This window comes from Macaca nemestrina, chromosome 12, assembly GCF_043159975.1.
Source record: "Macaca nemestrina isolate mMacNem1 chromosome 12, mMacNem.hap1, whole genome shotgun sequence".
Classification (NCBI taxonomy): domain Eukaryota; kingdom Metazoa; phylum Chordata; class Mammalia; order Primates; family Cercopithecidae; genus Macaca; species Macaca nemestrina.
The window spans coordinates 91,748,995-91,762,010 of NC_092136.1; positions in this window are offsets into that span (position 1 = coordinate 91,748,995).

Sequence of the window (13,016 nt, forward strand, 5' to 3'; positions counted from 1 at the left end):
CGGATAAATCATGTCCTATTGTCTAGATTAGGAATTGGAAGGAGATAAATCAGAGGGGGAAAGTGGATATTTTACATTCCTAACAATAACCCCCAAACCTGCTTCTCCTTTATTTTAAATGGAAGGTTCCTCTCCATCCATTTTTTGCCAATTTGAAAATTATCTCACCTTTTTCCTGAACCATTAGATTTAATAATACTGGATTCAGATTCTCAGACTGAATGTTTCTATTTTCAGGGTTAACTGTCTGTTGTAGTGTTTATGGTATAATATCATATTCTTAGAAACATAGGATCCTGTCTTTGGTACTGGGTGTTCCATTCAATAGCTCTGAGACCTTGAGCACATTATAGGACTTCTCAGAGGCTCAGTTTCCCCACCTGTAAATCAAAAATAATGAGACTTTTAAGAAGTGATTACTTACATGTAAAAATTTATGTCATTTAATAAGTTAGTGGAGTATCTGGTATGTAAATAGGTACTATATCAGCATTCGTTAAATAAAATAAATAAACTATGTAAAGTTTCAAAATGATATACATCAACCATTCAACAATGTTAGTTATTATTGTATTAGAAAATTTGGAAAATATTATCAACTATAGGTCATCAGGAAATTTACAATTATCTTCCATGATGGGGTTAATATTAAATGTCAACTTGACTGGACTAAAGGATGGAAAGTATTGTTTCTGGGTGTGCCTGTGAGGGCATTGCCAGAGGAAGTAAACACTTGTGTCAGTGAACTGGGAGAGGAAGACCCATCCTTAATGTGGTTGGACACCATCCAACCTGCTGCAAGCATGGCTAGAAAAAGCAGGAGGACGAAGCCGGCTTGCTAAGTCTTCCAGTTTTCATCTTTCTCCCATGCTAGTTGCTTCCTGCCTTTGAACATCAAGCTCCAGGTTCTTCAGCTTTTGGACTTTTGGACATACGTGGTTTGCCAGGGGCTCTCAGGCCCGTGAAGGCTGCACTGTTGGCTTCCCTACTTTTTTTTCTTTTATTTTTTGAGACAGAGTTTCATTCTTGTTGTCCAGGCTAGATCTCGGCTCACCGCAACCTCTGCCTCCCAGGTTCAAGCGATTCTCGTGCCTCAGCCTCCCTAGTAGCTGGGATTACAGGCATGGGCCACCACACTCGGCTAATTTTGTATTTTTCAGTAGAGACGGGGTTTCTCCACATTGATCAGACTGGTCTTGAACTCCTGACCTCAGGTAATCTGCCCATGTCGGCCTCCCAAAGTGATGGGATTACAGGTGTGATCCACCACACATAGGCCAGCTTCCCTGTTTTTGAAGCTTTGAGACTCGAGTTGTGGCACTGAAGGCTTCCTTGCTCCTCAGCTTGAAGAGGGTCTATCATGGGATTTCACCTTGTGATCATGTGAGGCAATTCTCCCTAATAAACCCCCTCACTATCATGAGAACAGCATGGGGAAAACCGCCCCCAACCTGCTGGGATTACAATTTGAGATGAGATTTGTGTGGGGACACAGGCAAACCATATTAACCATATTAACCATATTTACAAAGTATGCCTATACCCCCAAATCCTTTGTATTTTGGTTCTCTATGTTCCCAGAAATATTTTTTTCTGGAAATTTTAATTATCACCAGAGGGGTTGAGAACTCAGAAATAATGGGGGTGGGGGGAAGCCCCTAACTCCTAAAATAACTGCTCAATTTCCTTGTACTAAAAGTTTAGTATTTTGCGGAACAAGAAAATAGTCTCTTAATTTACACACAAGAATAAATCTCTGAGTCACCTGAATTCTCACAGTTCAGCAGATTAGAAAAAGTAAATTTGGAGACAGATGGCCACATGAACCCTGGGAGGGGTAGCTGATGGCTGGACAATGAAAAAGAGAAAAACAAAACCTACCAGAATAGAACTTAATGCAATTGCCAGTAGCCATCATGCTTTTTGGAATCATTGAGAAAGTGTCAGATTATCATCCATATTTTTAAGAAAGCAAGAAATTATAAAGTGTAGAAAGTTATTTCGAAAACAACTGAAAATGATGGTTAAAATAGTAAAACTTCAGTTATATAGAAGTTTCACTTCTATGATCCAAAATTTCTGCATAATAAAGTGTCTCAGTATTTGATTTGGATGACTAAATTTATAAATGTTAACTTTTTTTTTTTTTTTTTTTTGAGACGGAGTCTCGCTCTGTCACCCAGGCTGGAGCACAATGGCCCAGTCTCAGCTCACTGCAGCCTCCGCTGCCCGGGTTGAAGCAATTCTCCACCTCAGACTCCCGAGTAGCTGGGACTACAGTCATGTACCACCACGCTCAGCGAATTTTTGTATTTTTAGTAGAGACAGGGTTTCACCAGGTTGGCAAGACCGCTCTTGAACTCCTAACCTCAAGTGATCCACCCGTCTCGGCCTCCCAAAGTGCTGGGATTACAGGCGTGAGCCACCGTGCCTAGCTGGTAACTTATTTTTTTATTAAACAAAATAATGATTGAGTGCTTACACCTTGATAAAATTCTATTTGGATATTATTTTGAAAATAATAACATTTCCCTAGGCACAAACCAAACATTTATAAAAGGTGATCTTACCAGTAATAAGCTCCACAGAGATGGTAAGTAAAACATACCAAGCAATGCATGTGGAAGCCCATGCATTAGAAATTAAAATTTTACAGTTCTAGTGAGGCTGAAATGACAATGGATTAAATTGCTTTATTATTATTAAATTGTTATGCAATAATTATAGTGCAGATAGAAATTTACGCTTTACAGGACATTTTTCATCCAGTATTTCATTTCATTTTCACATAATTAAAATGAAAATAGCAACAACAATGGCAACGTGTAGAACATTATCTTAACATTTTATTTGGATTATCTCACTTACTAATTCAAAAACTCCTAATGGTAAGTATCATTTTATCTCAGAAGAAAATGAAGTTTAAAGAGGTTAGTGTCAGACAAAGGGTTCTCTTGAGAGTGTAGGTGAAAACCTTCCATAGAAATCATAGTGAAGAAGTGACTTGGTCCATGGCAGCTGGTGAGTCAGGGTTCCTCTAGCTAAAAATCCTGACTCACGGCCTTTGAGACTTTTGTGACCTTATCTCAAATCATCTTTCATGAGTAAAACGGTCAAAGTATTACTTAGACAAGAGTGGGAGGGAATTGTGCTTGTTATTTGGGGGTCTATTCCTCCTGCAGCAAACATGAAGGAAGAAATGCCACTCTCTGAGGGGAAATTTACAGTCTAAGGACATGGTTTGGAAGCAGTAGAAAAATTACAACAAATAAAATACACTCCTCTTTTTCTGTGCAGACACAAATATCCTGAATTCATGGGTTGACTTCCATGGTGCATGAGATGGATGGAGTCACTGGTGGTCCTTAGGGTTGTATAGGCTTTCCAGTAATTCAGTCTGTATTCCACTTGCCCAACGTTTCTTATTAGGCAGCAAAGATAATATACTCACAAAAATCAAGGTGGCTAGCAAGTATGTTTCTACTTCTAAAGAGATATTTCCTTATCATTCTATGTAATTAAGACAAAAAAAAAACTGGGTTGTTTATTGAAAAGTCCACTGTGATATGCTTCAATGTTTAATTGTAACATTCATCATTATTTGCCTTTGACTAAGAAAAAGCTTCAGTTGAAGGCAACGCAATCCCAAGGTTATATTAAACAATGCCCTTTGGACTAGCTAAAAACAGCATGGACTCTGGCTTTCTTGGGTTTGTTAAAGAGCTCTTCTGGCAGCTAAACAGCAGGAGTGGGCGCTGTGGCATTAACAGTAACAGTGGTGTGCCGCCATTGCCTGTGCACAGCCGTGTGTGATGCGTAATGAAGAAATAAATAGAGAATCCTTTAAAAAAAAAAAAAAGCCAGAGAGCAAAGAAAGAGAAGAGGCTTCCAAATGTAGGACACTGTCTTATTGTCCTATATTCAGCTCTTCACAGGAGCAAGTAGGGGAGAGGAAGACACAAAATTAACTTTTCAAAATATGATTGTCCTGTAAATTAATGACTTCGATGATTCACTGGAAGAAAGAGTATTATTTTATTTAAATTAAATCCAATATTTGTAATACCATTTTTGTTATACTGGAACTACTTACTGTGAATTCACAAGCTGCCTTATGCTTGTGTTAACTTATGTTATCTTGATATATCCCTTGTTTTGATTTTAATGAAGATGAGTTTCTACATGAAAGTTATCCTCTAAATTGCAATTATCCCTCTTAAGATAACTTTTGAAGTTGAAGTTAATCATACTTTTTTCTTTTTTTTTTTTTTTTTTTTTTTTTTAGTTTCCTGAAGTACTTATACAAGATCCTGTGTCCAGATTATTGGGATTTTTGGACATTGAAGCATACTCTGGTTATTCTTACTCTAAGTGTTTACTCTGAGGAGTTCCTTTGGTTGTTTAACAATGTTTTTGAAAGTGTTAAGTTCAGTATAGAGAGCAGTTTTAAGTACACTGAATTCATTATGCAACATCTCAACCTTAAATTATAAATATGGTTTTGGGAAAGAACACAGTTTATTGAGTTATTTTATATAACATCCAGCCAAATATAAATACGGTTAGATGTTTATTGTATATTTTTCAATAATTAGGACACTTTAGTAGCCTGTCTCACATTCTAAAAATGAAAAAAATACATACCTCTGTATCAAATATTTGTAGATAATCCTAAATTTTAGGTAAGTTTATCAAAAAAATGTTATTGAAAAGAGTTTTCCACCTTGATTGACTTTGCTTAGGACTACACTTTAGGATGCATTATAAAATCACTGAATGTAAGCCCATAAGGGCAGAGAACTTTGTTCATTTTATTCACTGATGTATCTCAAATCCCTAGAACACTGCCTGGCAAAAGAAATCGTCACTCATTAAACATAAGTTTAATTGAATTAGTATTTTTACCATTGTCATTCAATCCAGATACAAATACATAATTTTAACAAAATACACACACAGAAAAGAATTGGAGTTTTTCATCCTGAGGGATCCCTCAGAGCTACTCAGGAAACTGCTCTGACAACTGTTATTTTAAGCCTTTTCTTTAGTCATCAACTACCTTCATAGCCCTGTAATGACCCTTTTGTTGCTCAAATTAGCCAGAATAAGCACATGTGGCTTGTATCAAGGAATCTTAATGGAAATAATAGTTGTATCTTGAATTATCATTCTCATAACTCTAGATAATAAGTGAAATAACCCATGTCATTGTTGAGGAAGGTTATGTGTGTGTGTGTGTGTGTGTGTATGTGTGTGTGTGTGTGTCTGTGTTTGTGTGTTGTGGGGAAAGTGGTTGCTTTGTGTTTTGTTGTTTCACTTTCGAATGCCATCCAAATTGGATTGTATTGCTTACTACCACCTGGATGTGAAGAGAGCAGCCTTGCTGAATAATATCTAGTTGTTGCTTAGACTTTTAGAAATGTACCATATGGCTGCTCATTAATTGCTCATAATGATGTTTTAACTACAAATAATTGGAGTAACTGGGCCTTGGAGCTCTCTTAATTTACCTTTCAATGGCTCCAGACATTCTCCCTGATTTCTCTCCACCCACCCTCCAATCCCCACTCCCTCATCTAGGACAGAATTCCAGTGAAAGGAGAAAGAAAGCAGTGCCCAAACCACTTCCATTTTCCTACTTATGCTTTGTAAAGTAGCTAGCCATTCCCCTTCCTGAAAGGTCCGTCCCACAGGAGGTCAGTAAAGCCAGCACACTTGAAAGGCCAATGTCCTTTTATGAGCAGAAAGCACACGCAGAATAGCCACATGAACTAAATCCTCCACTTGGATCACCGTGCTCTGTCCAGAATTATCAAAGGCTTTTTCTACCAGGAAAGCAACTACAGACACTGCTGTGTGCACAGAGGCTGGGTTTTCCTTGAGTAATTGGATATTATTACCAGTATCAGGGCTTTTGAACAGTGGTCATGAACCATTAGTGAAGTTTAAAATCGATTTCATGGATTGAAGCCAGCATTTTTTTAAATGTAACTAAAATTTTTGAAATTATATTCTGTTGCTCTGAAAAAGGAATTCTCATTTCATTTAAACATCACAAAGTAGGCGAAACTGAAACTAGCTCTATAGGTGTTCTAAGCAAACAACACGCATGAAATATGCCATGAAGTCAGTTTTATAACAGATGATATGGTTCACATATATGTATTAATAATACTCTGTGCCCTCCAGTGGCACCTTATTCTTAGAAATTATTCTTGCCGACTAGGTGGTAGACTCAATTGTCCTGTGAATTGGTAAATGCGCTATGAGCGTGTAAATCTAATTTTAAAGTGATAATCTTTTTTATATCGTCATTTACGTTTTTGTACTCTAGGGTAAGTATTGGATTGGCGCTCTCTCTATGTATGGATCTGGAGAAGAGTGTTAGTATTACCCTTATTTTTATGAATGAAGACATTGAGCTTCAAGGATTTGGATAACTTGGCCAAGGTCACACAACTAGTAAGCGGGAGAGCTAAAGTTCTTATCACCACAATAATGCACTGCTTCTTCTTGAAGCCTGGGAAGTAGAGCACCCTGCTCCACCCAATTGTACAAAACTGCTACAGCAGTGCCTCCTAAGAAAATGGTCTCCACCCAAGAGCAAAGTGGGAGAAGGAATGTGGGTGAAGCCATTTCGTTTCTCATTTGTTCTTCCTGAGCTGCCTTTTTGTCAACTTCTCCAGAAAGAACTGCCTTGCGCTGAATAACCACAATTTTTATCTAGAAAGTTTTGCTGAAATGCTATCACCTTTCTTTATTTCTCTGTGTAGCTTTCACGAGGTCTGCTCTATTGAATTTTCTGGTATCTTTTGTCTGGTAACTCCTCCACTCTAATATCATACTATTCCTTCTCTACTTTTAGTCATACTGTTTCAGTTATCATTCTGTTTTAATTTGCCTACTGAAAGCATTTGTTTATTATATCTTAAAATATCATGACTTAATGCACCTAATAGACTGAGAAAAAAATTAAATATAAACTATTGAAAACAGTCAGCTTTTCAAAATATACACATATCATAAAATCACTCTCTGAGAATGCCCTGGAGAGCAAATTATAGATGGCTGGAGTTCAATAAAAACAACTTTGAATGTATTGGGACTGGGTTATTACATGCTTCTGCTGCTTATAGCCAGCATATTTCCTCTTTATTGTAAATTGTGAGTTCAAACTACAAATACTTCCTATTGACCTGAACTTAGTTGCACTTCAGGGTCTTTCTGTCTTGCCTGCCAGCCGCCTGCAATATCTGTCACGGGGATTTGGTGAGGTTTTATGATGACCTAGAATTTGTTTCCCCCAACATAAGCTATATTTTATGTTGGACAAGTGGATTTTATTTTATTATATTATCAAGATCTTGGAGTAGTAAGAAAACAGAAAACACAAGGAAAAGGGTGATGTGGCACAAAGAGAATCATTTAGGTCAGAAATGCTAGGAAAGTCAGGTTCAAATTTTTGTTTTCTTCGTATAATCATTCTACTTCTCACCTGCACTCTGGCTTCCCCCACCCCAAATGATCCTTGTTCTTTTTTCCTCTATTTTTTTTTTCACCACAGTCTTCCATATGATTCCTTTCTTTTCTTGCCCAATTTCAGTGCTGAGGTTGAAATTAACATTCCAAGCTGAGTACTCCAATTAAGACTAGAATTGCAAAAATGAGATGAAAGCAGAGAATCACTGATTTGAGTCCTCGTGTCAAGGCGAACATTCATTTGCCATTTAGACATTCTTAACCATCAGACTGGACAAATTGTCAGCCACATGACGCTATGGTTCAGGATGTGGAAACATCAGTATTGGCAGGCAATTGCAGATAAAAATTCTAACTTTGGAATCAGATGGACCGCGTTCAATCATATTTCCTTTAATTACTAACAATGTGACTTTAGACAGATTACTTAACTTTTCTCAACTTCATTTATAAAATAAGGAAAATAATAATATCTACTTCATAGAGCTATGTGAAAATTAAAGGAGGTTATGGATATAAAATGCCTAATGGAGGACACCTTGTGATCACCCAGTATATGGTATTTTATTATTGTTACACTACACTGCTTTTACACCAAGCCCAAGCTGAGAGGTAAGAAGAGAGTAGAGTCAGGTAGAATTGCCCACATTGGGAAAACCACTGCTAGGAGGCAAGATAGAGATAATTATGGAAGAAGCAAAGAAAGTTTGAGCTCAGAGAGTATACATGTTTGTGAATTGCAGGGCAGGTAATAGGGGTGGAATGAGAGAACACTTGTATGAGAGGGGCTTAGAGGAAAAAAAGCCTGGACTCTTGTTCTGGGTCACACACTAAATGGTTATATGGCCTTTGGCAGGTCACACACTCTCTGCCTGTCACAAAACTCATCAGATGTAAAACGAAGAAACTGGTTTAATGCAGCTCTAATGCTCCTTCAAGCTATCAATGTATTGTGGCACACAGTCAAGAGTTAGTTAGCAAAGAAATAGAGAGTCCAGGGGCAGAGGAAAGAGGCTTACTGCCAGTGGGGAGATAAGGGAGATGAGGCAAATTACTGTAACTGCCTGACAGGTTCTTCCTGCAAGCTGCACAAACCAAGACAACAGCAAAGAAAGAGTTTAACTGGTGCAAGGCTGGCCACACCACGTTGGAGACAGAGTTATTACTTAGATCGGTCTCCCTGAAAATTCGGAGCCTGGGTTTTTTTTAAGGATGATTTGGCTGGTAGGGCCCAGGGAGTGGGGAGTGTTGATTGGTCGGGTAAGAGATGAAATCGTAGGGAGTAGAAGCTGTCCTCTTGCACTGAGTCATTTACTGGGTGGGTGTCACAAGATCAGATGAGCCAGTTTATCCACCTGGATGATACCAAATAATCCACCAAATGCAGGGTCTGAAAAAATATCTCAAGCAGCAATCTTAGATTTTATAGTAGTGATGATATCTCTATGAGCAATTTAAGAGGTTTTGAATTTTGTGGCCTGTAGCTGCATGACACCTAAACCATAATTTCTAATATTATGGCTAATGTATTAGTCCTACAAAAGCAGTCTGGTCTCCCAGGCCAAAAGGGGGTTTGTTTGGGGAAAGAGGTGTTATCTCTGTTTCAAAGTTAAACTATCAACTAGTGTCCTTCCAAAGTTAGTTCGGCCTACACCCAGGAAGAAATAAGGACAGCTTGGAGGGAGGTTTAGAAGCAAGATGAAGTCACTGAGGTCAGATCTCTTTCACTATCATACTTTTCTCAGTTATGATTTTTGCAAAGGCAGTTTGAGCACAATAAAGGATGGGAAAACATAGGAAGGAGAGAGAAAGATCTAGGAGAAAATAAAAATTGAGTGCAATTTTTCTACTACGCCAGAACATTTGTAGTAGGAGTTGTTCCACATGGAACATTGCAGGTATTTCCTCAATATCCTGATAATACATAAAAAGCTTACATCATACTACCCATTACCCTCATAAAGCAGTTCTGTGGGTGTTAAATATGGTATCACCCAGTAGCCTCAGGTTAAGCCACAGCAAACAGACAGACACACACACAAACACGCACACTTCTGAAAAATATGCTATCCCTGTTCCCAATCCCTGTCTCCATTAAAACTTCTGATTACTTAAATTTTCTGTAGAAATACAAATAAGATGCAATACTAATTAGCTGTCTAGTTTTTAGATTGTTGTTCTACAAAATAACCTTGGATAGTTCTTTATTCCTATAACATGTTATAGAAAATCATCTTCCTGAAGTAGTCTAATTACAACATTAGATCATCAGTACCCTCAACTATTTGTCCTCTCCCCCTTCTGTTTGTTCCTCTCACAGATACATAAATAAAACGGCAATAAGAATACCTTGAAGTTTTATTCTTTTAGCTAGCATTATATTTTCAGATATTTTTATGTATGTATACATACATCTATGTGTGTGTTTTAAACCATTCAGCATTCATGCACTCTATCTTATATTAGCTGTTTACAGCTATACTCTTCTTTAATTTATAGAAAATATGAGGCCCAAACCAAATCAAAGTGGAGCACATAAACTAGGTTAGAAAAATCAGCACATTATATAACCTCTGGCCACTGTGTGACTGATTCTTTAAAGGACACACAATTTAATCAGAGTCACTGAGATCCAATGAGAACCTTGCTTGAATGGAAAGCTGGGACCACCTGTGGTTATCTTTACTCTATGAAAGAAACCCTTCCAGAAATAGTGAGCTAATCTAGAAGCAGCAGGCCTGAGAGATGAAGCAAGAGATTAGCTGAATCTGTTTCTACCATTTAAGGCCTTACATAAAGCTTACACAAGGCCATTCTGACCTCTGAGCTTTTTAACATACTAGTTTTTTTTTTTTAAGATATTGTTATTTTTAAGAGATCACTACTATGTATAGGCATATGTAAGCTCAGTAAAAATTAGGCAAAATACAGAATTAACCTTTACATATTAAATAAAATCACTTTTGTTCTACTAGGAAGATGTACTGAAATCTGGCATTAAACCTGTATACACACACACACACACACACACACACACACACACACACACAGAGTGAGCTAACTTTAAACTTGAAAACGACCTGTGATATTTTATTATTTCAAGTGTCACTGAAATTTTATTCTTGCTCACTAAAGCCTTTCTATTCTTTCTTCAAACTAGCTTTTCACAGATATTCCTATTTCTTAGCTTTCCAATGAAAATCACAGCATTCTAAGATATTCAAAACATGGCACTTTCAGCCCATGAAGACCTCAGATTTCAGGAGCTTAAATTTTCAGTTCACCTTCTACTTCAACAAGAGCTTTATTTTGCCAGTTATAGTTCCTTTGAAAGAAATAGCTCAAACTATTTCTTTTTTTTTTTTTTTTTTTGAGACGGAGTTTTGCTTTTGTTGCCCAGGCTGGAGTGCAATGGCACGATCTCAGCTCACCGCAACCTCCACCTCCTAGGTTCAAGTGAATCTCCTGCCTCAGCCTCCCTAGTAGCTGGGATTACAGGCATGTGCGACCATGCCCGGCTAATTTTGTATTTTTAGTAGAGACAGGGTTTCTCCATGTTGGTCAGGCTGGTCTCGAACTCCCGACGTCTGGTGATCCGCCCGCCTCAGCCTCCCAAAGTGCTGGGATTACAGGCATGAGTCACCATGCCCAGCAGCTCAAACTATTTCTATCCAGTTTTTAAAATTAAGTGTTTTTCAGATGGATCATAGGGATAAATTGCCTCCAATAAGAAAATTGTTCATTTTCAGAATAATTACAGGGCATTTTTCTTTTACAAATGATTTCCTCCTCCAAATTTGTATCTCTCTAAGTGAGCTGTCTCTGGTGACTAACTGCAGCTAGGATGTACAAACGTGTCTGTGAGCAAACATGCACATTTATTCAGATATGTGGCATGTCCCAGATACTATTCTTGGCCTTCTTTCTCTTACGCTATGTCTCTCTTTGAATAATTTCATCCATTCTCACAGTGTCTGCTACCACCCAAATACTGATGATTTGCAAATGCATTTTTAACTCACTTCTATCTTCCAAAGTCGGTGACGAAATGTCTGGGGTGTTCCAGAAGATGCAAGACTTAGTTGATTCAAAGCTAAATTCATCACCTTCCCATAAAACCTCTATAGATCAGGCAATGTATTCCGCTTCTGGGGCTGCCCATAACAAAATACCCCAGAATGGGTGGCTTAAACAACAGAAACTTATGTTCTCAGTATTCTGGAGGCTAGAAGTCCGAGATCAAGGTATTGGCAGGGTTGGTTTCTTCTGTATCTGTCAGTGTCCAAATTTCCTTTTCTTAGAAGGACAGCAGTAATATTGAATTAGTGCCTTCTCTAATGACATAATTTTAATTTAATAACCTCTTTAAAGATCCCTTCTCCAAACACTATCACATTCTGAGGAACTGGGAGTTAGGACTTCATATGAATTTTGTAGAGGACATAATTCAGCTCATAACAGAGTTGCACTTTAGGAGTCTCCCAGACAATAAAGGCGTTGTGTTTGGTGTAGAGTGAGTGCTCAGTAAGCACCTTAATCCACAGAGCCCCAGGCATGATAAACCTCATGCAGATTTCAAACCATGCCATGTTGTCTCATATGTCCAGCCCTTTATTCAGTTCTTCCCTCTGCCTGGGTTGTTCCCTGACACCTTCATCCCCCACCATTCTGCCTCAACCTTTGTACTACCACTTAGCTCATATTTACCATTTCAGACTTGAGTCCAAACATTACTTCCTTCTCTGAAATGCTATTCTCTACTCATGATGAAAGAGTTCATCACCTTTTCCTTTACAAATACTTTGTAGCTGGTATGCATATATATGGACTAATTTTATCTGGTGTCATTGTGGCAAATAACATAAATGCCTAAATCCTCCTCTAAATTTCCTGCTCCTCAAAGGCAGGGGTTGTGTTCTTACCTTTACTGATCAAATTTTAGCAAAGTGCCTGGTGCATAGAAGTCACTCAGTGTACGTTTGTTAGATAAACATAAATAAGCCCGTGAATAAAGCCATAATGTATATAACAGCTTGCATCTTACAAAGTACTTTTATGTACATGGTCTCCTTTGAACAGCTCAATAAGGTAGGAGAGACAGAGTAGCATAGTGCAGGGGACAGCTAGCTGTGGTTTGCAGGCCAAATATGTGTGACCTTTGAGTAAAGTTTTTGTTTGTGTTTTGTTTTAGGGACCATGCTTATAATATTTCTTAACATTTAATAAACCTCTTATTTCCAAGGTTTTAGAATTACAGAAAAGTTGCAAGAATACTAGAGGTTCCCATTGTCCCACCTTCTAGGTTCCCCATTGTTAACATCTTATGTTACTTTGATACAAATGTCACAACTGATGAACAAATATTGGTACATTATTAACTAATGTCCATACTTTATTCCTTTTTTTTTAACCTAATGTCCATTTTTTGTTCAAGAACCCCATCCAAGATACCACATTGCATTTGGTCATCATACTTCCTCTGGGATCTCTTGTCTGTGATAGTTTCTCAGACCTTCTTTGTTTTTAATAACATTAGC